Raw genomic sequence first — 26,839 nt, 5'->3', positions numbered from 1 at the left:
CCTCCTCTCCTATCCAAGCCACTACTCGGTGAGGTCTTGCTGCTATATATAGCAGTCTCCGAACACGCCGTGAGCGTCCTAGTCCTCGAGGAGGGAAGGAAGTAGCTACCAATCTATTACGTAAGTAAGGCTCTCCTGGACGCAGAAACCCGCTATAGCCATCAAGAAAATCTGGCCTTTGCCCTGATAGTCGCCGCTCGCAAGCTCCGACCCTACTTCCAAGCTCATCCAATCGTGGTTGTCACCTCCTTCCCTGTAAAGTTGGTCCTCCACAAACCCGAAGTCTCCGGACGCCTAGCCAAATGGGCTGTGGAACTAGGGGAGTACGACGTAATCTTTCGACCTGCCACAGCTATAAAGTCATAGGTCTTAGCGGACTTCGTGGCTGAATTCTCCCCTGTCTTACTTCCAGCTTTGGAGCAAGAAGTACGCCGCCGAGGTGAATCCAAGGAAGAGGGAGAATGGATCCTGCACGTTGATGGATCCACCAACATCAGAGGTGCTGGAGTGGGAATAGTGCTTACCTCGCCGACAGGGAATACAGCCTCAAGCGCCGTGAGATGCAACTTCAAAGCGACCAACAATGAAAACGAGTACGGGGCTCTAATCGCTGGACTAACTCTCGCCCACCAAATGGGGGCAGAAAACATCCAGGTCTTCGGCGACTCCCAGCTGATAATCAACCAAGTACATGGAGAGTACCAAACAAAAGACGACAGCATGATCCAGTATCTGGCGGTCGCCCAGTGGCTGATCAAGAAGTTCAAGAGTTGCAAGCTCACTCAAATCCCCCGGGGACAAAACTCGCAGGCCGATGCCCTGGCTAATCTGGGGTCCGCCCTCGAAACAAACAGCCAGATGAGCATACCCTTGCTTGTGCTCAATGGCCGGCCACCCTGGAGGAACTCCCATCAGAGGAGGTCTCTGCTGTCGAAGAAGGCGAAACCTGGATGACCCCCCTAATCCGGTATCTAGAGAACGATAATGTAAAGCTCAACTACTTAGTCAACAAGTCCATCAGCATTCGCAGTGTTTGGACTTGTCTATTAACTAGATCTAATGATCTCAACTTTCGTTATTTTGATCAATAGAAAGTGTCGATCGATAATCCTATAGGGATATCGACCGATGCACCTTTTGCTCCGTCGATCGATTATTCATGTATGATATCGATCGGCGCGTTCTAGTCAAGCTTTATGTGCGGGTTGAATTATAGCTTACTAAGCTCACTAGATCAGCTCTCGCCTTGCTCATATCAAGAAACATAGTTCAATTAGAATGTTTTCAGGATGAGAATGAAGCTCTCGCTTTTATCAATCAATCCTAGGGCAAGTTCTAGGTAGCTAATCTAGACACAGGCATTAATCAACAATCCTAATGATGATTATCACAACTCAGCAATCTATAGTTGGGGCTAATCCCTTCTAACCTATTTAAACATTAAAATCTAACAATAGAACTACTCCGACATGGCTAAGCAATTCATAACAGCAATTAAGTTTAAAAACTTCATTAGAATAGTAAATAGATATTAATGGAGTTCCAATCACAAATTATAACATTGGATCTTCTCTCCAATCTATCAAAATCCTAAAAACCTTTGCTGTGAAAATAATAAAACAAGAAAAGCATTATCTGCCTTGGCAAAGCTTATATAATTAGGGTAAAACTCACCAGGGGTAATCTTGTAAAATGGTGAAGACTTGGGCTTCAAGTCGTCTGTGACCAAACGGGCGATCGACACACAGATGTGAGTATTGATTGATTATTCACCTCCAAAATCGACCGATGGTCGAGCTCGATGGTCATCTCGGGTGCTTGCTCCAAATATCTCCAAAATGCTCCAAAATCATCACTTATCTCCAAAACACTTCTGATCTTATAATATAATAAATAAACTCTATAATATAATAATTATTAGTAAAAACACCTATAAACTATGGATGAAAATTGATCAAATCCATAGTCTATCAACTCCCCCAGACTTAACCTTTTGCTTGTCCTCAAGCAAAACAAATAGGAAGTCTCTCTGAAAGAGGTTTAAAACAGCAGGGACTCACATGCTTTAAAACTTAGAATCATCACCTCTACAATATTGCAATCCATATCTAAGAAGTCCTAATCACGAAAGCACATTATACCATATCCTAGCTTAGCAACCAAATTCATTTAGCCAACAATTTAGCATATCTTTTCTGCCATTCCCCTCTACCAAACTCATTTCTTAGCATAAATAAAAGTGCATGCTTGACCTTGGGAGTATCGATCACAGGATGCAAGGATTTTCAAACAAGTATCTGGACCTGCAGGTAAACATTAGTTTATATCCTCTCTCTCTACTAATTTTCTCTCTTGGTCAAAGTCTGCTTATATGCAAGATCATTAACCAAGATTGGACAGGCTTCCATGAATCAAGCCTTAATGGTGGTTGCCACCAAGTCCTGTTCACTTCTTTTTGACCTATATCCTAGGATTATTTGTGAAGCAAGCCTTAATGGTTGTAGCCACCGAGTCCTGTTCTAATCCTTTACCTATGAAATTCTTATGAAGCAAGCCTTAATGGTTGTAGTCACCAAGTCCTGTTCGAATTCTTTCCTAATAAATCTCTATATATATATATATTATTATAAATACTTTTTTTTTATAATTCGAAAATAGAGAGAGAAAGGGTGATAAATCTATATACACAAGGCTTTACCTTCCAGACTTGGTTGAAGAATCCGATCCCATGCATACCAAGCCCCAAGACAAGCAGTTGTGTCAAGTTTAGTGTTGGAAGTCAGCTTTGGTTCCTTCAAAACAATCTCAGCAAGAGTGGATAGTTAACAGGTTGATCCACTTTAGTATCTTTAGTACTATTTGCAATCAGCAAGTCTAGAATGGTGATAAAGAGAGGTTAGATATCTAGCAAAATCTAAAACTTCATAATCCCCCTTCTTGACTCAATAATAACTTAATTTTCAAAACATTTTAATAAGACAAATAAGTAAATAAATATCAGTAAACCTCCCCCCTGACTTAAACTACACTGTCCCCAGTGTAAACTCAGTCGGAGTTATGTTGAGAAATAAATCATAAGGACTCAATGTAACAAGTAATAACGATATACCAGACCGAATGAATGTCGACTGATGTAATGATGTTGTTATCGGTCGCCGCAGGTAAGGCCATGTCGATTGATGTCTATAGTTTTGCGTCGGTCGATACTGATGGCAATCGTCTACTCGGTTCTTTTTTTTAATGACCTGCAATAATTAAAAACCAACATAAATAGCATATTAGTAAAAACTTAATGAATATTACCTAATAGTGGGTTGCCTCCCACTCAGCGCTTTGTTATAGTCATTTAGCTTGACTTTGGAGGTGATTTGGCTAGTAATGTTAAGAACTGGGACTTGTTGGAAAACAAGCATCCATCTCTTCTTTGCGCTTGTTGAACCATGTACCAGTGAAGTCTCTCATAGCTTCATCCCCTCTACGCCATTTTTCTTTCATTGTTGCAGTTGTGTTTTCCATCCTCTGCAATCTTTCTTCAAGACTCTCCAGGTTGAACTGATGTCTCCTAAGTGTGGTGTAAGTCTCAGCTGAGATCTCCTCTCCATGGTAATGTGTGTCGGACATGTGGGATGACATCTTTGGCACTAGCCGGCCTCGGTTTGTAGTGTCGGTCGATATGTTGTTGCTTCTGTCGATCGATAACGATGCTTCTGGTCGACGGGCAATATAACTCTGAATCTCCACCAATTCCCCTTTTATAGCTTCAATCTTGGAAGTCAAAGCACTAATGCTAAGATCCATTGGGAAATAGATGTCATCACATCACCCATCGAGCCTCTCTTCTGTAGTTTCCAGAGCTCTATATATCCTTTCTACAGTCTGATCTATCTCTTCCCTGGTGTGAAAATCTTTATAAGACTTCATCGTATGTGGGCGTGGTGGACTGTCGTCGATTGATGCTGGCTTGTGGTTGTCGATCGATGTGCGATGATGCCTGTCGATTGATGGAGGTCGAGCAACGTCGGTCGCGTGCTGAATTCTGGCTATGTCTTGCTTTATCTCCTCCATGCAAGTAGTTAGCCAACTGATACTATTATTCAATGGATAATAGACACCATCAAGCTTCATCTGGAAAGCTTCTTTGTTCTTCTCGTGTTCTCCACAGACTCCATAGAACGTCTCATTGATCTCGTCCTTGGTGTAAATCTCTGATACCAACTTTGTCTGTGTGAATGAGCTAGCATGTTCAGGAAGACATATGTAGGTTGGCTATCTCTCGAAGCTCTTTCCATAACTCTTCTAATATCCGTGTTGTGAAGACGAATGGTGTTTACTTCTAGATCTCTGGCGTATCCCTGGTCATCTCTGTAGACACCATACTGATCCTTTTCTTCCCAGTAGAATCTCCTGGTACCGTGGGAATCAAAAGCTCTTCTACAGAATTCTGGCTGTCTGTCGACCGATGTTGGGACGACAACGTCGATCGATGTTTAAGTTGGATGGCGAGATCTTTGTATGAAGCTGTTTTCTATGCCACCAGCTGTGTCATAGAACTCCTTTGTAGCCTTCTGTTCTGGATTGCTGCGTTGATGCATGAACAGATTGTCTGCTCAATTGGCTTTCTGAAGGATATATGCGATATCTTCTCGAGATACGTGTAGTGTGCGGCCGTCTATTGCTTTTGCGTAGCCATCAGGGTCCCTGAAAATACCAAATTCGTCTGGAGTTAGAGACTTGTTATCGAATTTATCTTATTCGCTTACAGTGTTGTTTAGTATTGGATGGTTGTCGATCGATGTTGCAGGGTTGTTGTCGACCGATTGTTGGTGATGAGTGTCGATCGATGGACGGATTGCCCTGTCGATCAGATGGTTGAAACGAGTTCTTTCCCAAGTAGCTTCTGCTCGAATCTTATCTGTTCCATCGCGTCTTTGCATGTTGAGCAGCTCCTCGTCTGTGAAACTGTCTTGTAGTTTATCTGCTCCTGGTGCGTAGGTTTCTGTTTCTAGTGCAAAGCTTTCATGGTGGTGTTCATCTGCCCAACTGCCAATCGAGTAGTCTCCTTCTTGTGCACGGTTGACTTCAGTGTCGATCGATTTGTAGTAGGTAGTGTCGGTCGATGCTCGTTTTCGGTATCGTTGATGAGGTTGAGTGTCGATCGATGGCCAGCTTGTCATGTCGATCGATGGTGCATTCCTTTTCCAGGAGGAATGATGTAAGAGTTTATCTTCCTCATCAAGGATGGCTCTGTACTCAGCAGCTTGTTCCTCGTCATAGTCTTCATCTTACTCTTCTGTATACATGTGTTGTCTAGTGTATGCTGCAATAGCGGGATTGTAGTAGTCGTTCTCCCAATCATCTGGACGACTATCGACCGATGCGTCATGTGGTTAGTCGGTCAATTTTGGATGGCCACTGTCGATCGATGTTTCTGTGTGAGTCTCGATCGACGCTGAGTATTCCGTTTCGTACTCGGCTCGACAGTGGCAAGCTGTAATGATTCCTGGATCATTGATTCTTCTGGAGATCGTCTGTGGCGTCTTGACTGGGATAGGGTCGTAGTGGGCATTAGGATCGATGAGGGTTAGACACAACTAGTTGATTTGCAAGTTGCACACTGCTCCCACTGCTGACAAGAAAGCTCTCCCAAGTAGTAGAGAAGAGTTCCAGTTTAACTTGATGTCCAAGACATGGAAATCAACTGGAACTAGGGCATTACCAATCTGCACCTCTGGCCCTCTCACAATTCCTCATGAGTTCCTCTGGGAACAATCCACAAAAGTGAACAATTCATGCGAAGGCTCCATCTGCAGACCCAGATGGTCTGCCATAACCCTAGGTAGGATGCTGACCGATGCTCCGGTGTCGCACAAGGCATGTGGGACCTCAATACCCTTCACCGTGCATGGTATTGCAAATTGCCCAGGTTCACTCTTATTTTTCACTGTAATCCTCATCCTCATCTTTTCTTTAGCTTCACAGAACATTCTCTTGATGTCTTCTTCATTCTCTCAAGTTTCTCTGAAGGACAACCACAATATGTGGGTATAATAAGCCTCTTCGAATGGCTTATTTTGAGGAATCCTGAAGACTCTCTTTCGGAAATTTTCCTTTTCCTTTTCACTAGCCCCTCTCTTAAGATGTTTCAGCACTTTTCCTTTCTTTTCCTTAGGGTTCTTCCACTAGGAACCCTATCCTCTTCCATTGGATCTTCTCCAACATCTGAAGGTGTCCTGACGGTCTCCGGTGGGTATTCTGAAGGTTTGGGTTTGGGCCTGAGTGCATTAAGTCGTGCAACATCTATCTTTGGCATCTGCACTCGGTAGGTAATAGGTGTTCGTTGATCGATAGGCATTGGAGGTTGTCAATCGATGGCGGCCTCTGAGTGTGGATTGATGTTGTTGTTATCATGTCGATCGATTCGTACGTTAACTGGGTTGGGCGGATGTGGGTGTTTTGCTGCGAACTCCTCGTGGGTTAGAATCTTCACGGCATTTCAAGACGCGGTTGACTCCGTAGGCGTCGTCGATCGATGCTCTGGAGTTCCTGTCGATCGATTTGGACTAGTGTATGTCGATCGATGTTCTAGGTTCTGCGTCGATCGACACCAGTGTGATCCGCCGAAACTCATCAAACTTTCTACCTCGAAATCTCCTTCTTGCAGCTTCTCTTCCTTCACCACTTGCCAAAAATCATCCTCAATGATGGCATTCAAGTGGTGTTTCATCACATCATCCCCTACCCCTCTTGTCGAGGCTTCCTGCCTCTTAACAGCATCTCCTGTCTGCACAACTTGTATCTCCAGCTTCTTCACATGAGTGCACAAAGTCTCAAACTTTGTGATCAGGTCGGTGTAGACAGAATCTATCTTCCCATTGAAGTCCACTGTCATTTGCTGCTGTGCTTCAAGAACTCTATCAAGCATCTCTTCAATCTTGCTCTCTTGAGTAGGCGGCGGTGGCTTCTGGTAGTAGGAACTTTCATAATTCCTGTTGTTACTGTAGTTGTTGTTGTAGGGTTTCTGGTATTGTGAAAGTTGGTTGAAATTACTCCTATTTCCATAGGAGTTTCTGTTTCCACCCTGGTTTCCAAAACCTTGGAATCCAGTTCCACCAATGTAGTTCACCTCTTCTTTCTCTTTTCTACCTTCTATAGCTTCTGCATCCTCAACAAAGCTAACCTTCTTCCTGAGAAGCTTGTGAACAATATCAAGATTTGCCTTCACCTCATCCATCTGATCATTCCCAAGGATGGTGGCAGATCTCTTTCTCTCAAAATCAGTGTTCTTGGTGTTGTTGCTAGATGCTAGGTTTTCAATAACCTTGACTGCCTCCTCTGGATTCCTGGTGTTGAAGTTTTCATTGCTGGAAGCATCAAGAGCCATCTAGTAGTGCACCGCGATGCCTTTGTAGAAAGTACTGAGTAGTTGTACTTTGTTGAATCCATGGTGTGGACAGTCTCTCTGATAAGACTTGAATCTGATCCAAGAGCCCCTGAATGATTCTGCAGGCTCCTGAGTGAATGTAGCAATCTTGTTCCTCAAGTCTTCAGCGCACGCTTCATCAAAGAAATTGCATAAGAATGCATTCTTGATGTAGCTCCAGGATTTAAGAGATCCTGGTTGTAACTGCTTGAGCCAATGCAGAGCTTCTCCAGCAAGTGAGTAACTGAAGAGCTTGCATAACATGCAGTCCTCAGAGACTCCCTCGACTCTAATAGCAGAAATCAGATCCTCGAACCTTTCCAGATGGTCCATAGGATACTCGTGGGATAATCCATGGTAGGGTAGCTGTCCCACAAGCGTGTAGTACTGCGCTTTCAACTCAAAATCCCTCTCGATAGTGGGAGGACGAATGGCTGATCTGTTGGTGTAATATCGATCTAGACGGTTGTAGTCAGCCAACGTTTTGGGTTGCGCAGCCTCATCCACATGTAAAGTAGTACATGTAGCATTAGCATCAGGCTCAGGGATTGCAGCCCCCTGAGCATCTATCCTTTGACCTGCTGCATTACGCAGATGACCCTCTTGGTCATGCAGGTCTCCATTGTTATCTCGTACAAGTATCAAAGGAGCAACCATCTCTCGCGGTTCAGCAACGATCGATGTCTGGGATGGAGTATCGATCGATGTCGGATGAAAGATGTTGGTCGACGGAAGGTGAGTGTTGTCGGTCGACAGTGGTTAGAGAGTATCTGTCGACGGAACTAGTGTATGGGTCGACAGTGGTTGAGCAGAATCGAGCGACACACAAGTGTTGTTGTCGGTGGATGAGGAGCGCACTTCCTTGCGGATCGAACGTTCCAAACTTGCAGGATCTGGTGAGAATAGCAGTTGAGTTTCCTGGTTGCTTCTGGTACTGCTGGGCATGTACCTGAAAATCCAAGAAAAAAATCTATGTCAGAAACTTAACAAAAATTAGATAAATAGGCGATCAAAGCTCCCCGGCAACGGCGCCAAATTTGATACCACTCAAATTACCCTAAGGAGTGATTTATACTCTCTCAAATAAGAGGTCAAGTTGTAGTACTTAGGGTTCGAATTCACAAGGAGTTAGGGAACATAAGAAATCTAATATGATTTGCTAAGCAAGATGGTTTTAGAGATTTAAATGTAAATTGCAGTTTAATATTGAACAAGTGTTTGTTCAATATGATTGGTTGAGGTTTTGGTGCATAAAAAGGAAATAGTTAGACTAAGGGTTTTTATTCAGGAAACTTGGGATTATAATCCTACAGATGCCTAATGAGTTGCATGCATGATAATGTAAAGCTCAACTATTTAGTCAACAAGTCCATCAGCGTTCGCAGTGTTTGGACTTGTCTATTAACTGGATCTAATGATTTCAACTCTCGTCATTTTGATCAATAGAAAGTGTCGATCGATAATCCTATAGGGATATCTATCGATACAACTTTTGCTCCGTCGATCGATTATTCAAGTATGATATCGATCGACGCGCTCTAGTCAAGCTTTATGTGCGGGTTGAATTATAGCTTACAAAGCTCACTAGATCAGCTCTCGCCTTGCTCATAGCAAGAAACATAGTTCAATTAGAATGTTTTCAGGATGAGAATGAAGCTCTCGCTTTTATCAATCAATCCTAGGACAAGTTCTAGGTAGCTAATCTAGACACAGACATTAATGAACAATTTTAATGATGATCATCAAAACTCAGCAATCTATAGTTGGGGCTAATCCCTCCTAACCTATTTAAACCCTAAAATCTAACAATGGAACTACTCAGACATGGCTAAGCAATTGATAACAGCAATTAAGTATAAAAACTTCATTAGAATATTAAATAGATATTAATGGAGTTCCAATCACAAATTATAACTTTGGATCTTCTCTCCAATCTATAAAAATCCTAAAAACCTTTGCTGTAAAAATAATAAAACAAGAAAAACACTCTTTGCCTCTAACATGGCGGCAAAGCTTATATAATTAGGGTAAAACTCGTCAGGGGTAATATTGTAAAATGGTGAAGATTTGGGCTTCAAGTCGGCTGTGACCAAACGGGTTTTCTGGGCGCGTTGCTGTCGATCGATACACTGATGTGAATCGATCGATTATTCATCTCCAATATCGACCGATGGTCGAGCTCGATGGTCGAGCTCGATGGTCGAGCTCGATGGTCATCTTGGGTGCTTGCTCCAAAAATCTCCAAAATGCTCCAAAATCATCACTTATCTCCAAAACACTCTTGATCTTATAAATATAATAAATAGACTCAATTATATAATAATTGTTAGTAAAGACACCTATACACTATGGATGAAAATGGGTCAAATCCATAGTCTATCAATGGCGCTGAGCCTCGACCTGCTCGGCGAAAGAAGAGAGGCCGCTCGGCTAAGAAACTGGTCCTACCAGAAAGACGTCGCTAGGACGTACAACAAGAAAGTCAGAACCAGGACCTTCCAGCAAGGAGATTGGGTTCTACGACGAGCAGAAAAAAAAACGGGGAAACTCACCCCCGGGTGGGAAGGACCCTATAAGGTCATCGAGGTGCGGAGAGCACACGCCTACAAGCTGCAAGATAGCAAAGGTAAAATACAACCCAACTGCTAGAACGCCCTGCAACTCAAAGCCTATCATTTTTAATATGGTCCCCGGACCAAGATTTCTATACTACTATATACTATTTAAGCATTATGATTTCCTACTCCTATGTATGATAAACGTCTCCGGACAAAGCTTATAATAAAATTGTTCCGACTATAAAGGCAGAGGGGAAATCATTATACTTACAGGGGCATACGAGCTGGATCAGGTCTCCAGAGACCTCCGATCCTGGCCAACCCTTGCAAAAAGTGGCACGCCCACAAAATAAAAACGGGTATGAGACATAAAGCAGGAATGGGCATGCACAAGCATGAGTATGCTGTCAAAACTACCTAAAACCCCTATGCAGCCTAAGGTGCATCGGGTTCCCTAGAGTACCAATGTGAAAAGTACTTGTATTAAAACGCTACGAGCTACACAATACAGGGAACACATGGTATATTTATTGCATAAGTACTGTGAAATACATGGAGCAATCAAAATCCTGCTTCTCCAGACGTGGAAAGAAGCGAAACCTGGCACTTGGGTCATAACACCCACACCAGCACTCTCTAAAGCTTGTCAGTGACTTCCTGCAGAAGTAGAATACAACATAGGATCTCGATAGCGGCCAGCTTCCGAGCGGTAGAATGCGAAATCCAAATAGGTACCGGTAGTAGCCTTGCCTAGGATGGCGGAGTATGGTCCCTGCGAAAAACAAAATATTCCGGGTTCCAAAGGAACTCCGGGCCCTTATGCAAGCCCCCAATTTAAAGAGGAAACCCAAGGTTCCCCATACGATTTCGGGTCCTATGTACAAAATCTAAGGAAGAACCTCCGGGTTCCAATCAAAGATATCAGGATCTAAGGAAGAACCTTCGGGTTCCTATGTGGCCTCAGGGTTCCAAAGATAAAAGGCGCATCAAGGTCATTACAACTTCAAAGAACCTCCGGGTTCCAGTCAGAGATCTCCGGATCTAAGGAAGAGACCTCCGGGTTCTTATACGGGCTCGGAGGCGTAATATGATTTTAGAATGAGGATAGAAGCCTTGTGCAGCCTAGGGCGCATCGGGGTCATCACATCCCTAAGAACCTCCGGGATCCCATGCAACCTCAGGGTCTAAATACAAACCTCTGGGTCCCGATACGATCTCCGGATCTAGCGGAAAACCATGTACTCTTACACGACCTCAGGGTCTAATCACGATCTCAAAAACCTCCGGGTTCCAACCATGATCTCCAGATCTATCAAAGAATCCCCAGGATCTAAACAAAGACCTCCGGGTCCCAAATAAAACCTCATGGTCTAAGGAAACCTCCGGGTCCCGAATACAATCACATGGTTCAAAGATAACCTTCGGGCTCCTCGACACCTCTGGGTCCCCAGACGACCCCCGGGTCCTCACATAACCTCCGGATTACGAGATCAGTCTCCAGACTCTAAGAGTCCATACTTTAGCTCGAAACCTCTCGGTTTATCGCACATCTCCCTAACCTACGAAAAGAGAGGCATCATAGACTACAAAGTTCCACTTCGATCGTAAAACAGGCGGAAGGACATCCTCTTAAAAAAGAAACATGCAAAAAAACTACTATCAGAAGCATGCGAAGCAACATGAAGGAGTCGATAAAGAGGAGAAAACTATGAAGCATCATTATTTGAAAAGTCAAAGGGGGCTACAAAGAGCCTTTATTAAAAAAAATATGCTATCGGAAGCATGCGAAGCAACAGGAAGGAGTCTCAAAACAAAGAAAGGAATCATTTAAAAAGAAGGCTCCTCCGAGAATCGCGACCCCATAACAGATCTCGGGGTGGCAGCCTGGGAGAAGCTCCCGACTAATGGCTGACCCCTCCGGATAGGAAATAATGACACCGATACGCTTCTTCTAGATTCGAATGTTCCACACGCTTCTCCAGCCATTCCTTCATGAGCTCCCATATAGCCGAGGCTTTCACTTGTTGAACAAGTAGATCCCGTCGAGCCACCATGTCCTGCAACTGGCCACGAAGAAGGAATACCTCGCCGATCAATCTCCGGTGAGCATCCACCAAAGGGTCACTGTCAGGCCCGACCTCAACACTTGCTGATGAGGTGGAAGATGGACCATTAGCCGATAGAGCAGCCCTCGCCAGTCTGGGCGGAGGAGTGTAAGAAGGACGCTGCTTCTGCGCTTTAGCCTTCTGATACTCGTCATAGACAACCGATACCGGGAGCCTCACCACGTTCCCTGGAAAAATCTATGTAAGAAATAAACAAGACAAAGCTTACCGAATAGAAAAAAGGGAAGACTTACCCCAAACACGACTATGACGCAAGGCTTCCCTGCTCACCAGAAAGTTCACCCATCGGAATCGTCGAGGAACTCCCATTATAAGTTTCGTTACTGCTTCTCCAGCAAAGGAAACCGGGCGGGACACATCTGACAAAGGAAAAGCTAAACATCAAATTGGGCTCCCAAAGGAATGTTAAAACTCAAAGCCCAAAGGAGAACTTATCAACGGTACGCCAAGACGTAGGATAACCAACCGGCTCCTGGATCTTCACGAACACGTAGCGGCTGTTCCAACCATCCCCGAAGGGGTAATTACCCCTGACACCCCTCGAAGGTTCCTCGAGCAGAGGGGTGCCAACACGGGATCAAAGGTGATAGAACCCTGCTTTGTTCATCAGAGGAGCAATGTAATAAAAGTATAAAATCTCATGCACCCCGACAGAAAATCCAGGGAGTTTCCCAAGTACTTGGATGGCCATTAAAGGCCTCCAGGTTAAAGGAGTAAGTTGAGAAGGACAGAAACCGAAGAATGACGATACTTCGCCTATAAGAGAAGGGATAACGCCCCGGAAGCCTGCTTCCAGATATGCCTCATAGACAACTACCTCACCCGCTCCCCCATCTGGAGCGCGTTTGAACTCAGTCGAACTCAATGACATGTGTGCACTGTGTGTCGCCGCGCATGCGACCGGAAGCATGCGGGCTGACACACAGTCGCTAGTGTGGCTCGATATTACTGGCCAAAGGTTTCTATAAATACCCAACCCTCCCTTCAGTTTCGGACATCCAGAACACACCAAAGCTACTTCAAAAACGTGGCTAGAGTGAGAGAGCGAGAGAAAGTGGTCGAATTAAGAGTATGGTCGATTCTGAAGACTGATACTCCACCGAGAAGGCTACTTCTGTCCAATCGACGATTCTCTACGATTGTGACGCTGAAGCTCTGTCCAATTCAATCCGTCCAAGCCAAGTCAGCTCCTTTGATGATGAAGTGGAGGTGCTGTCAAGAGTTATTTCAGTTCCACGGGTTCAGATCAGTCGAAGTTCTGCTCGATAGTCCGCCGTGAAGTCCGAAAAACTGTCCAGGAGCTAAAGGACGTTCTGTCCAGATAAGTCTGTCGAGGCCTATCGGATTCTTCATGGTGAAGCCGAGGTTCTGTCCAAGTCAAGATCAGTCCAGTCCAGTCCAGTCAAGACGTTCATCTGGGGTTTTGGCTAAGTCCTCTCCAATCAACCAGCTGCTTCTCACCTAGAACACTGTGAGTTGGTTTTGTGTGAATTCCACTTGGAATTTAGGGTGGTTTTGTGAGTTCCACTTGGAACTTAGGGAAGATCGAGTCGCATATAGAGTAGAATGCTCACGCTGTTGCATGTTAGAGTCCTTAGGGTTATTTATTAAACCGGACTAAGTTTAGCACGGGCTAGCGGAGATGAAATGGATTAAGACTGAGATAATAACCTGACTAGGAATAGGATGCATCATGATTTATATTCTTGCGTGTTGATATGGTTGAGTGCAGGTTCCCTTTATATTTAAAGATAGTGTCATAGCAGGAGGGCGAACTATATGGATAATGGTTTGATTGAGTAGATTGATTGAGTAGAATTAATTAAATGCTTGCTGGTTTAATTAATCTTGTTGATTGAGGTTAGCCATCTCTTGGTAAGGGAGTGACTAACTGGTTGAGTTGTTTAGTGATAATGTTGTTGTTTAGGGATCTTTGGCCATATAGGCCGATCTCCTAGTTGTGATGTTTGTATTACGCGTCCTATGCCATATAGGCAGGACTACGAGTATTAGTGATAGTGTCGTACACTCCTAAGTGTTGTGTAGTTTTGGATAGGAGTCTTGTCCCTTAGGTCTTTCCTAGGGATTGTGTGTCGAGTTTTAAGCCGACAGCTGGTGCGAAACCCGCCCATGCTAGGCATGTTTTGGGGTGGACTAGTGTTTCCTCGGCCTCGTACCCAACGGGTTCAAGGTAACCCCTTACTCGCTGGATCGGGAAGACTCAGAGAGACGGGATCATGGCCTATGGCTGAGTGATTACAAGACGGTGTAATGTAGCAGTGACCCGAAGGACTGTAGGCTGTCGTGCGGTGACCCGAAGGACTGTGGGCCGTGGTCGGTTGAAAGTTCCTTCTTCTGGCCTTTGTGGTAGGTAGATAGGATATTGCCGATAGAGAGGAGGAACACGAAGTCACCAGGGCCCAGGTTAGAGTGTTGTGTTAGTGTGTCGTAGAGGGTTATGGAACCCTCGAGTTAATGTAGCACAGATATACGGTGTTACGAGTTAGATCGAGTCATTGGTAGTTTCTATATTATTTTTGTCGTGGTTGTGGTTGTTGATTGTTTGTCTTTCAGGTTCTGACAATAAGTCCTAAGTCTGGTTAAGGTACCGGATTTGGCTTGGTGTGTATTTGGTTACTGTATGCCTGACGTTGGCCTATATGGGTTCGAGTGATTGCTTGTGAAGGGTGGTGGATATTAAAGCTATGCGGTATCATTGGTTGGCCGATCATGTTCTTGTTTGATTGTTGGTCGACCAGTTAACGATACATGTATAGTCTATGTGTAAAACACTACATGAGTACTAAACTCAAGCGTATATATGGTTAAATAGGGATTGGTTGTTAACTTGTTTTAATGCAGGTTCCCGTTACTTGAAGCTAGATCATGGCAGGAGGCCAAGTCTAACTTAGTAACAATTTGGTTAGCCTTAGCTTTTATTGCATGCTTGGGCTAGATTGATTGTTATTTTGGGTTGTCTGGGTTAGAGTCTAGGTTGCGGGTAGAGGCCGCCAGCTCACTGAGTAATACTAGATTACTCATCCAACTCCATTGTCCTTTTTGCAGGTCTCTTTAGGTAAGGATGATCGGATAGCTTAGAGCTGGATGTTAGGACCGACAGAGTAGATTTTCATGCCTTTTGTAAACGGTATTGTGAACTGTGTTAAGTTGACTCGATTTGGCATTAGGCCGGGCTCAGTCTTGAATTATTTCAATGTATGGATATTTCTTGAATCAATAAAGTAATTGTTTTATATGTGCTTCATGAGTACTCTGATATTTGACTAGTCCGGTCTAACACAACGTTAGGTCGTAGTACGGGTTGAAAAGGCTAAAGTCTCTATCTAACGGAAAACGCTAACTCTTGGCCAAGTTGCAAAGCCTTGTTCCTTGAAGCAGCGGGACGAGTTAGCGGATGAACTGGTCGAGGTCGTGGAGTAAATTTTGTGACTCTGGCCGGATCATCCCTAGCTCGTCACGTAGCGCTTCCGGACCATGGTGTTGGGTTGGACGGTCAGTCATGTTCTTGTTTGATTGTTGGCTGGCCGGTTGGCTCATTCATCTCCAACCTTGGGTGTTGGACGGTCGATCGGTCATGTTCTTGTTTGATTGTCGGCCGGTTGATCGACCATATCTTGAGGACGGTTCGGGGGGTGTTACAGACGTGGTCGCCCGGATCAGTGGTGCCGTCATACGCCTTTATACTGGGAAAGGAGAACTTCCTGGGTATCTCGATCAAGGTGATCTCATCCGTGAAGGGAGGGTCGGCGTAGGAGTCGGGGTTGCACTTCCGGATGGGGGAGCTACCCCCGGAAGCCTCTCTACCATGCACTATATGGTGTCGAGCCTCTCGGAGAAGATCTGGCAAAGTTAGGCGATCATAGGAGACTCCGCTCTCACTGCTCCGTCTGGGGCTTTTCGGGCTCTGATTCGCTGTCCTCCACGGCGTAGGTCTGAGCATCATTGGCCTTTTCGCGCGTTGATGCGTCTCCTCCCAGCGTCGTAGTTGGGAGATTCGTGCCCGTTCCGGAGTTGGGTGTCTCCAGAGTCGGCGTAGGGCAGACCTGAGTCCGAAATCGACGCTTCTTGTTGCTCGCCGTGTTGAGGGCTTGGTTCTCGTCTTGGAGGGTAAGATTCTCCGATTCGAGCTGGCTGAGCTTCTCCCCAGGATCATGTTGTAGAATGAATCGCAGTCAACGACAAGGAACTTGGTTTACAAGTTGATCACTTCAGCATATACCGGGGGGGGTCACCTCTCCGGTGGTCTGCTTGACTTCTCCGATGAACCCTATGAGTGGGGTTATCCTCGGAGTTAAAGCGCTTTCCTCCAGCCAAGATCCTTGTATGCGGCCTGGAAGATGATGTTGTCGGAGCTTCCATTATCTACCAGTATCATTTTTACCAGACAATTCGCTACAATAAGCGATATGACTAGGGAGTCGTGATGTGGGGTGGGAACCTTTTCCTGCTCCTTGGCCGTGAAGCTTATTTCATCCGTACCCAAGAGCAGGCGTTTCGGCTTGGCTGCCTCTAGGCCGGGCTTGGCGTTCCAAGTGCTCTTCTTTGAGGCTGCATGGCTTATACCGCTGATTTCCGAACCGCCTGATATGACATGGATCACTCAGTCCTGTCGAGGTGGCGAGACAGGAGCAGCTTCAGTGGGCTTTCCCGTTGTCTCCTTGCTTAGATGGCTCTTGGCCTTCTCGGAAAGGAACTCCCTAAGGTGTCCTTTCTTAAGCAATTCGTTGACCTCAATCTTCAGTGCGACGCAGCCCACCATTTTGTGACCGTGCGACGCACCAGAGACCAGGGTTCCAGAAAGAATCGGGCGCTCTCATCTTCTGAGGCTACTTGACCTGTTGCCCCATCTGCCTCAGAACATTGATCAGCTCCGGCCTTGAGACGGAGAGGTGAGAGATGTCTGGACACGTGGACACTGCCATCCCTTCTGTCTTCTCGATCGGCCGGTTTTGGTATCTTCCCCGCTTTTGATTCCCGGAATCCCTGGCTGGTCTTGGAGAAGTCTTTTCATCTCGCTGGTTCGATCCGGTCTGACCGCCTTGGGCTCTTGCTTTAGCTGAGCCTTAGCGCGACTGGCGACATCTTCCTCTCATTTTACCTGCGCCCTGGCTCGGGACAGGACATCTTCCATTGTCTTGCACTGATACTTGGTGAGCTCCTTATAGAGGTCCCCGTCGGGGAGCAGGCCTCTCTTGAAAGCAGAGATGGCAGTGGGGATGCTGCATTCGGGAATGGCCACCTTCTCTTGATTGAAGCAGGCTATGTAGCCTCGCAGGGGTTCCTCCCGATGCTGGAGGATTTCGTAGAGGCCATCATAGGTCTTCTCCAGGTCCTTGCTATGGACCTGGAGGGTAGGTTGATATACCATTGCAGAGCGGGTCTGGTCAGGGTGGAGCCGAACCCTTTCCACATAGTAGCTTCGCGCGACCCTTTTGGGAGTGCTACGGCGAGCATCCTTTGTCTGTATTGGGCAACGTGGTCTTCTGGATCAGTGGTGCCGTCATACGCATTTATGTTGGGAAAGGAGAACTTTCTGCGCATTTTGATTAAGGTGATCTTGTCCGTGAAAGGAGTGTCGGTATATGAGTCGGGGTTGCTCTTCCGGATGGGGGGAGCTACTCCTGGGAGCCTGTCAACATGTGCAAAGGGTTTGGCTCCACCCTGACCGGACCCGCTCTGCAATTGTATATAAACCTACCCTCCAGGTCCATAGCAGGGATCTGGAGAAAACCTTTGATGGCTTCTACGAAATCGTCCAACACAGAGCGGAACCCCTGCAAGGCTACTTAGCCCGCTTCAATCAAGAGAAGGTGGCTATTTTCGAGTGCAGCATCCCCACTGCTATCTCTGCCTTCAAAAGAGGCCTACTCCCCGATGGGGATCTCTATAAGGAGTTAACCAAATACCAGTGCAAAACCATGGAAGACGTCCTATCTCAAGCCTGGGCGCAGGTCAATTGGGAAGAAGATGTCGCCAGCCGCGCTAAGGCGCAACAAAAGCAGGATACCAAGACGATCAGATCAGACCAAACCGACTGAGACGAGAAACCCTCTCAAAGACCAGCCAGGGACTCCAGAAATCGAAACCGGAGCAGATACAAGAATCGGCATATCGAGAAGGTAGTGTCCACGTGGCCAGACATCTCTCACCTCTCCGTCTCAAGTCCGGAGCTGATCAATGTTCTGAGGCAGATGGGCCAACAGGTCAAGTGGCCTCAGAAGAGGAAAGCACCTGACTCTTTCCCGAACCCTGGTTTCCGGTGCGACTTCCACTAAGACCACGGTCGCAAAAGGGAGGACTGCCTCACACTAAAGATCAAGGTCAACGAGCTACTTAAGAAATTACACCTCAGGGAGTTCCTTTCCGTGAAGGCCAGGAGCCACCTAAGCAAAGAGACAACGGGAAAGCCCACTGAAGCTGCTCCCGTCTCGTCACCTCGACAAGACCGAGTGATTCATGTCATATCGGGCAGTTCGGAGATCAATGGCATAAGCCATGCAGCCGCGAAGAAAAGCACCTGGTCATAACGCCCACTGTAGACAAGCCAAAACGCCTACTCCTAGGTACGGACGCCATAAATTTCACAGCCAAGGAGAAGGAGAAAGTTCTCACCCCGCATCATGACGCCCTGGTCATATCGCTCACTGTAGCGAATTGCCTGGTGAAAAGGATACTGGTAGATAATGGAAGCTCCGGCAACATCATCTTCCAGGCCGCATACAAGGATCCAGGCATGGAGGAAAGCGCTCTAACTCGGAGGATAACCCCGCTTATAGGGTTCAACGGAGAAGTCAAACAAACCGTCAGAGAGGTGACCCTCCCCGTATACGCTGAAGGGATCAACATGTCAACCAAGTTCCTCGTTGTTGACTGCGACTCGTCCTACAATATGATCCTAGGACGTTCCTAGATTCACGGCATGGGAGCCGTCCCTTCAACTCTTCACCAGATGGTGAAATTCCCTACACCCTGGGGCATAAAGACGATCAGAGGAGATCAAGAGTATTCCCGCTCCTACTACAAGACTACTCTGAAGGGAAAGACCAAGGTCTTATAGCAATTACATAGTAAGCCTCCGGCTAATCACACCGAGCTACCAGAGGTAGAGGAAATGGATGATGTACCATTAATCAAAGGAGATCAGACCCGACATCTCAAGATCGGCTCCAAGCTGACCGAAGGATTGAGGAGGGGATTAATAGACTTCCTCAGGTCCAACTCCGACTGCTTTGCTTGGTCCCACGCAGATATGCCTGGGATCGACCCGGAGATCATCATGCATAAGCTGCAGGTGGATCCCTTACGTCAACCCGTCAGACAAAAGAGAAGGAAGTTTGCTCCCGAAAGGGACGCAATCATCAACGATGAAGTCAAAAAGAACGGGAAGCGGAGAGTCTGCATAGACTTCACAGACCTCAACAAGTCTTGTCCAAAGGACCTCTTCCCGCTACCTCATATCGACAAATTGGTGGATTCCACCGCGGGGCATCAGCTGATGAGCTTCATGGACGCGTTCTCCGGCTATAATCAAATACTTATGCATCCGAAAGACCAGGAAAGAACGTCCTCCATGACGTCCAGAGGGATCTACTGCTAAAAGGTCATGCCCTTCGGCCTAAAGAACGCAGGATCAACCTACCAACGACTGGTGAACATTATGTTCGCGGAACAGATTGGGCGAACCATGGAGGTCTACATCGACGACATGCTGGTCAAGTCCCTGGAAGCTGAGGACCACATATCTCATCTGCAGCAAGCCTTCTCGACCCTCCGGAAGTATAACATGAAGCTCAACCCAGCTAAATGCTCATTCGGGGTCAGTTCTGGCAAGTTCCTTGGGTACATTGTAACCCACCGGGGCATCGAGGCTAACCTCGAGAAAATCAGGGCCATTCATTCAATCCCTTCCTCGAAGAACGTCAAGGAGGTCTAAAAGCGAACAGGAAGAATGGCGGCCCTGAGTAGGTTCATCTCCAGACTCTCCCACAAATCTCATGCCTTCTTCGGAACCCTAAAAAATCCAAAGGACTTCCACTGGACGGAAGAATGTGAATCCGTTCTCCATGAGCTAAAGGCGTATCTCACCACTCCTCCTCTCCTATCCAAGCCACTACTCGGTGAGGTCCTACTGCTATATATAGCAGTCTCCGAACACGCCGTGAGCGTCCTAGTCCACGAGGAGGGAAGCAAGTAGCTACCAAACTATTACGTAAGTAAGGCTCTCCTGGACGCGGAAACTCGCTATAGCCATCAAGAAAATTTGGCCTTTGCCCTGATAGTTGCCGCTCGCAAGCTCCGACCCTACTTCCAAGCTCATCCAATCGTGGTTGTCACCTCCTTCCCTGTAAAGTTGGTCCTCCACAAACCCAAAGTCTCCGGATGCCTAGCCAAATGGGCTGTGGAACTAGGGGAGTACGACGTAATCTTTCGACCTGCCACAGCTATAAAGTCACAGGTCTTAGCGGACTTCATGGCCGAATTCTCCCCTGCCTTACTTCCAGCTTTGGAGCAAGAAGTACACCTCCGAGGTGAATCCAAGGAAGAAGGAGAATGGATCGTGCACGTTGATGGATCCAGCAACGTCAGAGGAGCTGGAGTGGGAATAGTGCTTACCTCCCCGACAGGGAATACAGCCTCAAGCGCCGTGAGATGCAACTTAAAAGCGACCAACAACAAAAACGAGTACGGGGCTCTAATCGCTGGACTAACTCTCGCCCACCAAATTGGGGCAGAAAACTTCCAGGTCTTCGGCGACTCCCAGCTGATAATCAACCAAGTACATGGAGTGTACCAAACAAAAGACGACAGCATGATCCAGTATCTGGCGGTCGCCCAGTGGCTGATCAAGAAGTTCAAGAGTTGCAAGCTCACTCAAATCCCCCGGGAACAAAACTTGCAGGCCGATGCCCTGGCTAATCTGGGGTCCGCCCTCAAAACAAACAGCCAGATGAGCATACCCTTGCTTGTGCTCAATGGCCGGCCACCCTGGAGGAACTCCCATCAGAGGAGGTCTCTGCTGTCGAAGAAGGCGAAACCTGGATGACCCCCCTAATCCGGTATCTAGAGAACGAAATTCTCCCGGAAGATCGTAACGAGGGCAGGGAAATTAAGAAGCAAGCCGCAAGATACTGTATCTCCCAGGAGAAGCTGTACCAGAGATCCTTCTCTGGCCCTTACCTAAGGTGCGTCACACCTCGAGAAGCCCTATAATCCTTGTAGAACTACAAGAAGGAGATTGTGGATCCCACTCTAGCGGTAGAAGCCTGGTGCTCAGAGCCAGAAGGGCAGGTTACTACTGGACCATGATGGCCGCCGACGCCGATAAATAAGCCAAGCACTGCGACCAGTGTCAGAGGAACGCTCCAGTTTCCAAGCTTCCCCCGGAGAACCTCAAGTCCATAAGCTTACTGTGGCCCTTCAGAAAGTGGCAATGGACATAGTAGGGAAATTCCCTACGGCGCTGGGGCAGAAGGTCTTCCTTCTGATATTCACTGACTACTTCTCCAAATGGGTCGAAGCAGAAGCACTCAGCCGAATAACAGACCTCCAGATTCGCAAATTCTTGTGGACCTACGTAATCACTCGCTTCGGGGTCCCCCACGAGATCATCCCCAAGAATGGACCCCAGTTCACGAGCCACAAATTCAAGGAGTACTGCAAGGACTGGGGCATAGAGCTCACTTTCGCCACACCCCGACACCCCAAGTCTAACGGACAAGCCGAGTCCACAAACAAAACCGTGGTCAACATGCTTAAAAAGCGACTTGAGCGCTCTCACGGGAAGTGGGCGGAAGAGCTACACAGAGTTCTCTGGGCCTACCAGACCACTCCCAAAACAGCAACAGGGGGAACTCCCTACTCGCTGGTCTATGGCTCGGAGGCCATTATACCCACGGAGATGCACATGAGAACAACGGCCTCATGATCTACCTCTCAGGAGGAGAACAACGAGCTGATGGCTGATACCACACAAATTACCCTAAGGAGTGATTTATACTCTCTCAAATAAGAGGTCGAGTTGTAGTACTTAGGGATCAAATTCACAGGGAGCTAGGGAACCTAAGAAATCTAATATGATTTGTTAAGCAAGATGGTTTTAGAGATTTAAATGTAAATTGCAGCTTAATATTGAACAAGTGTTTGTTCAATATGATTGGTTGAGGTTTTGGTGCTTAAAAAGGAAATAGTTAGACTTAAGGGTTTTATTCAGGAAACTTGGGATTATAGTCCTACAGATGCCTAATGAGTTGCATGCATGATAATGTAAAGCTCAACTACTTAGTCAACAAGTCCATCAGCATTCGCAGTATTTGGACTTGTCTATTAACTAGATCTAATGATCTCAACTCTCGTTATTTTGATCAATAGAAAGTGTCGATCGATAATCCTATAGGGATATCGACCCATACACATTTTGCTCCGTCGATCGATTATTCTTGTATGATATCGATCGACGCGCTCTAGTCAAGCTTTATGTGCGGGTTGAATTATAGCTTACTAAGCTCACTAGATCAGCTCTCGCCTTGCTCATAGCAAGAAACATAGTTCAATTAGAATGTTTTCAGGATGAGAATGAAGCTCTCGCTTTTATCAATCAATCCTAGGGCAAGTTCTTGGTAGCTAATCTAGACACAGGCATTAATGAACAATCCTAATGATGATTATCACAACTCAGCAATCTATAGTTGGGGCTAATCCCTTCTAACCTATTTAAACCCTAAAATCTAACAATAGAACTACTCAGACATGGCTAAGCAATTCATAACAGCAATTAAGTTTAAAAACTTCATTAGAATAGTAAATAGATATTAATGGAGTTCCAATCACAAATTATAACTTTGGATCTTCTCTCCAATATATCAAAATCCTAAAAACCTTTGCTGTGAAAATAATAAAACAAGAAAAGCATTCTCTGCCTTGGCAAAGCTTATATAATTAGGGTAAAACTCGTCAGGAGTAATCTTGTAAAATGGTGAAGACTTGGGCTTCAAGTCGTCTGTGACCAAACGGGCTTTCTGTGCGCTTCGCTGTCGATCGATACACAGATGTGAGTATCGATCGATTATTCATCTCCAATATCAACCGATGGTCGATCTCGATGGTCATCTCGGGGGCTTGCTCCAAATATCTCTAAAATGCTCCAAAATCATCACTTATCTCCAAAATACTCCTGATCTTATAATATAATAAATAAACTCTATAATATAATAATTATTAGTAAAAACACCTATAAACTATGGATGAAAATGGATCAAATCCATAGTCTATCAACTCCCCCAGACTTAACCTTTTGCTTGTCCTCAAGCAAAACAAACAGGCAGTCTCTCTGAAAGAGGTTTAAAACAGCAGGGACTCACATGCTTTAAAACTTAGAATCATCACCTCTACAATATTGCAATCCATATCTAAGAAGTCCTAATCACGAAAGCACATTATACCATATCCTAGCGTAGCAACCAAATTCATTTAGCCAACAATTTAGCTTATCTTTTCTGTCATTCCCCTCTACCAAACTCATTTCTTAGCATAAATAAAAGTGCATGCTTTACCTTGGGAGTATCGATCACATGATACAAGGATTTTCAAATAAGTATCTGGACCTGCAGGTAAACATTAGTTTATATCCTCTCTCTCTACTAATTTTCTCTCTTGGTCAAAGTCTGCTTATATGCAAGATCATTAACCAAGATTGGACAGGCTTCCATGAGTCAAGCCTTAATGGTGGTTGCCACCAAGTCCTGTTCACTTCTTTTTGACCTATATCCTAGGATTATTTGTGAAGCAAGCCTTAATGGTTGGAGCCACCAAGTCCTGTTCTAATCCTTTACCTATGAAATTCTTATGAAGCAAGCCTTAATGGTTGTAGTCACCAAGTCCTGTTCGAATTGCTTCCTAATAAATCTCTATATATATATATTATTATAAATATTTTTTTTTTATAATTCGAAATAGAGAAAGAAAGGGTGATAAATCTATATACACAAGGCTTTACCTTCCAGACTTGGTTGAAGAATCCGATCTCATGCATACCAAGCCCCAAGACAAGCAGTTGTGTCAAGTTTAGTGTTGGAAGTCAGCTTTGGTTCCTTCAAAACAATCTCAGCAAGAGTGGATAGTTAACAGGTTGATCCACTTTAGTATATTTAGTACTATTTCCAATCAGCAAGTCTAGAATGGTGCTAAAGAGAGGTTAGATATCTAGCAAAATCTAAAACTTCATAATCCCCTTCTTGACTCAATAATAACTTAATTTTCAAAACATTTTAATAAGACTAGTAAATAAATAAATATCAGTAAACCTCCCCCCAGACTTAAACTACACTGTCCCCAGTGTAAACTCAGTCGGAGTTATGGTGAGAAATAAATCATAAGGACTCAATGTAACAAGTAATAACGATATACCAGACCGAATGAATGTCGACTGATGTAATGATGTTGTTATCGGTCGACGCAGGTAAGGCCATGTCGATTGATGTCTATAGTTTCGCGTCGGTCGATACTGATGGCAATCGTCTACTCGGTTCTTTTTTTTTAATGACCTGCAATAATTAAAAACCAACATAAATAGCATGTTAATAAAAACTTAATGAATATTACCTAATAGTGGGTTGCCTCCCACTCAGCGCTTTGTTATAGTCATTTAGCTTGACTTTGGAGGTGATTTGGCTAGTAATGTTGAGAACTGGGACTTGTTGGAAAACAAGCATCCATCTCTTCTTTGCGCTTGTTGAACCATGTGCCAGTGAAGTCTCTCATAGCTTCATCCCCTCTACGCCATTTTTCTTTCATTGTTGCAGTTGTGTTTTCCATCCTCTGTAATCTTTCTTCAGGACACTCCAGGTTGAACTGATGTCTCCTAAGTGTGGCGTAAGTCTCAGCTGAGATCTCCTCTCCGTGGTAATGTGTGTCGGACATGTGTGATGACATCTTTGGCACTAGCCGGCCTCGGTTTGTAGCGTCGTTGACCGATGTTCGATGGTGAATGTCGGTCGATATTTTGTTGCTTCTGTCGATCGATAACGATGCTTCTGGTCGACGGGCAATATAACTCTGAATCTCCACCAATTACCCTTTTATAGCTTCAATCTTGGAAGTCAAAGCACTAATGCTAAGATCCATTGGGAAATAGATGTCATCACATCACCCATCGAGCCTCTCTTATTTAGTTTCCAAAGCTCTATAGATCATTTCTACCAACTGATCTATCTCTTCCCTGGTGTGAAAATCTTTATAAGACTTCTTCGTATTTGGGCGTGGTGGACTGTCGTCGATTGATGCTGGCTTGTGGTTGTCGATCGATGTGCGATGATGCCTGTCGATCGATGGAGGTCGAGCAACGTCGGTCGCGTGCTGAATTCTGGCAATGTCTTGCTTTATCTCCTCCATGCAAGTAGTTAGCCAACTGATACTATTATTCAATGGATAATAGACACCATCAAGCTTCATCTGGAAAGCTTCTTTGTTCTTCTCGTGTTCTCCACAGACTCCATAGAACATCTCATTGATCTCGTCCTTAGTGTAGATCTCTGATACCAACTTTGTCTGTGTGAATGAGCTAGCATGTTCAGGAAGACATATGTAGGTTGGCTATCTCTCGAAGCTCTTTCCATAACTCTTCTAATATCTGTGTTGTGAAGACGAATGGTGTTTCCTTCTAGATCTCTGGCGTATCCCTGGTCATCTCTGTAGACGCCATACTGATCCTTTTCTTCCCAGTAGAATCTCCTGGTACCGTGGGAATCAAAAGCTCTTCTGCAGAATTCTGGCTGTCTGTCGACCGATGTTGGGACGACAACATCGATCGATGTTTAAGATGGATGGCGAGATCTTTGTATGAAGCTATTTTCTATGCCACCAGCTGTGTCATAGAACTCCTTTGTAGTCTTCTGTTCTGGATTGCTGCGTTGATGCATGAACAGATTGTCTGCTCCATTGGCTGTCTGAAGGATATATGCGATATCTTCTCGAGATACGTGTAGCGTAGCTATCAGGATCCCTGAAAATACCAAATTCGTCTGGAGTTAGAGACTTGTTATCGAATTTATCTTTTTCGCTTACAGTGGTGTTTGGTATTGGATGGTTGTCGATCGATGTTGCAGGGTTGTTGTCGATCGATTATTGGTGATGAGTGTCGATCGATGGGTGGATTGCCCTGTCGATCAGATGGTTGAAACGAGTTCTTTCCCATGTAGCTTCTGCTCGAATCTGATCTGTTCCATCGTGTCTTTGCATGTTGAGCAGCTCCTCGTCTGTGAAACTGTCTTGTAGTTTATCTGCTCCTGGTGCGTAGGTTTCTGTTTCTAGTGCAATGCTTTCATGGTGGTGTTCGTCTGCCCAACTGCCAATCGAGTAGTCTCCTTCTTGTGCACGGTTGACTTCAGTGTTGATCGATTTGTAGTAGGCAGTGTCGGTCGATGCTCGTTTTCGGTATCGTTGATGAGGTTGAGTGTCGATCGATGGCCAGCTTGTCATGTCGATCGATGGTGCATTCCTTTTCCAGGAGGAATGATGTTAGAGTTTATCTTCCTCATCAAGGATGGCTCTGTACTCAGTAGCTCGTTCCTCGTCATAGTCTTCATCATACTCTTCTGTATACATGTGTTGTCTGGTGTATGCTGCAATAGCGGGATTGTAGTAGTCGTTCTCCCAATCATCTGGACGACTATTGACTGATTCGTCATGTGGTATGTCGGTCGATTTCGGATGGCCACTGT

Source organism: Brassica napus, chromosome C9, assembly GCF_020379485.1.
Source record: "Brassica napus cultivar Da-Ae chromosome C9, Da-Ae, whole genome shotgun sequence".
Classification (NCBI taxonomy): Eukaryota; Viridiplantae; Streptophyta; class Magnoliopsida; order Brassicales; family Brassicaceae; genus Brassica; species Brassica napus.
The sequence above is the reverse complement of the archived record's forward strand: the minus strand, read 5'-3'. Positions refer to the sequence as shown.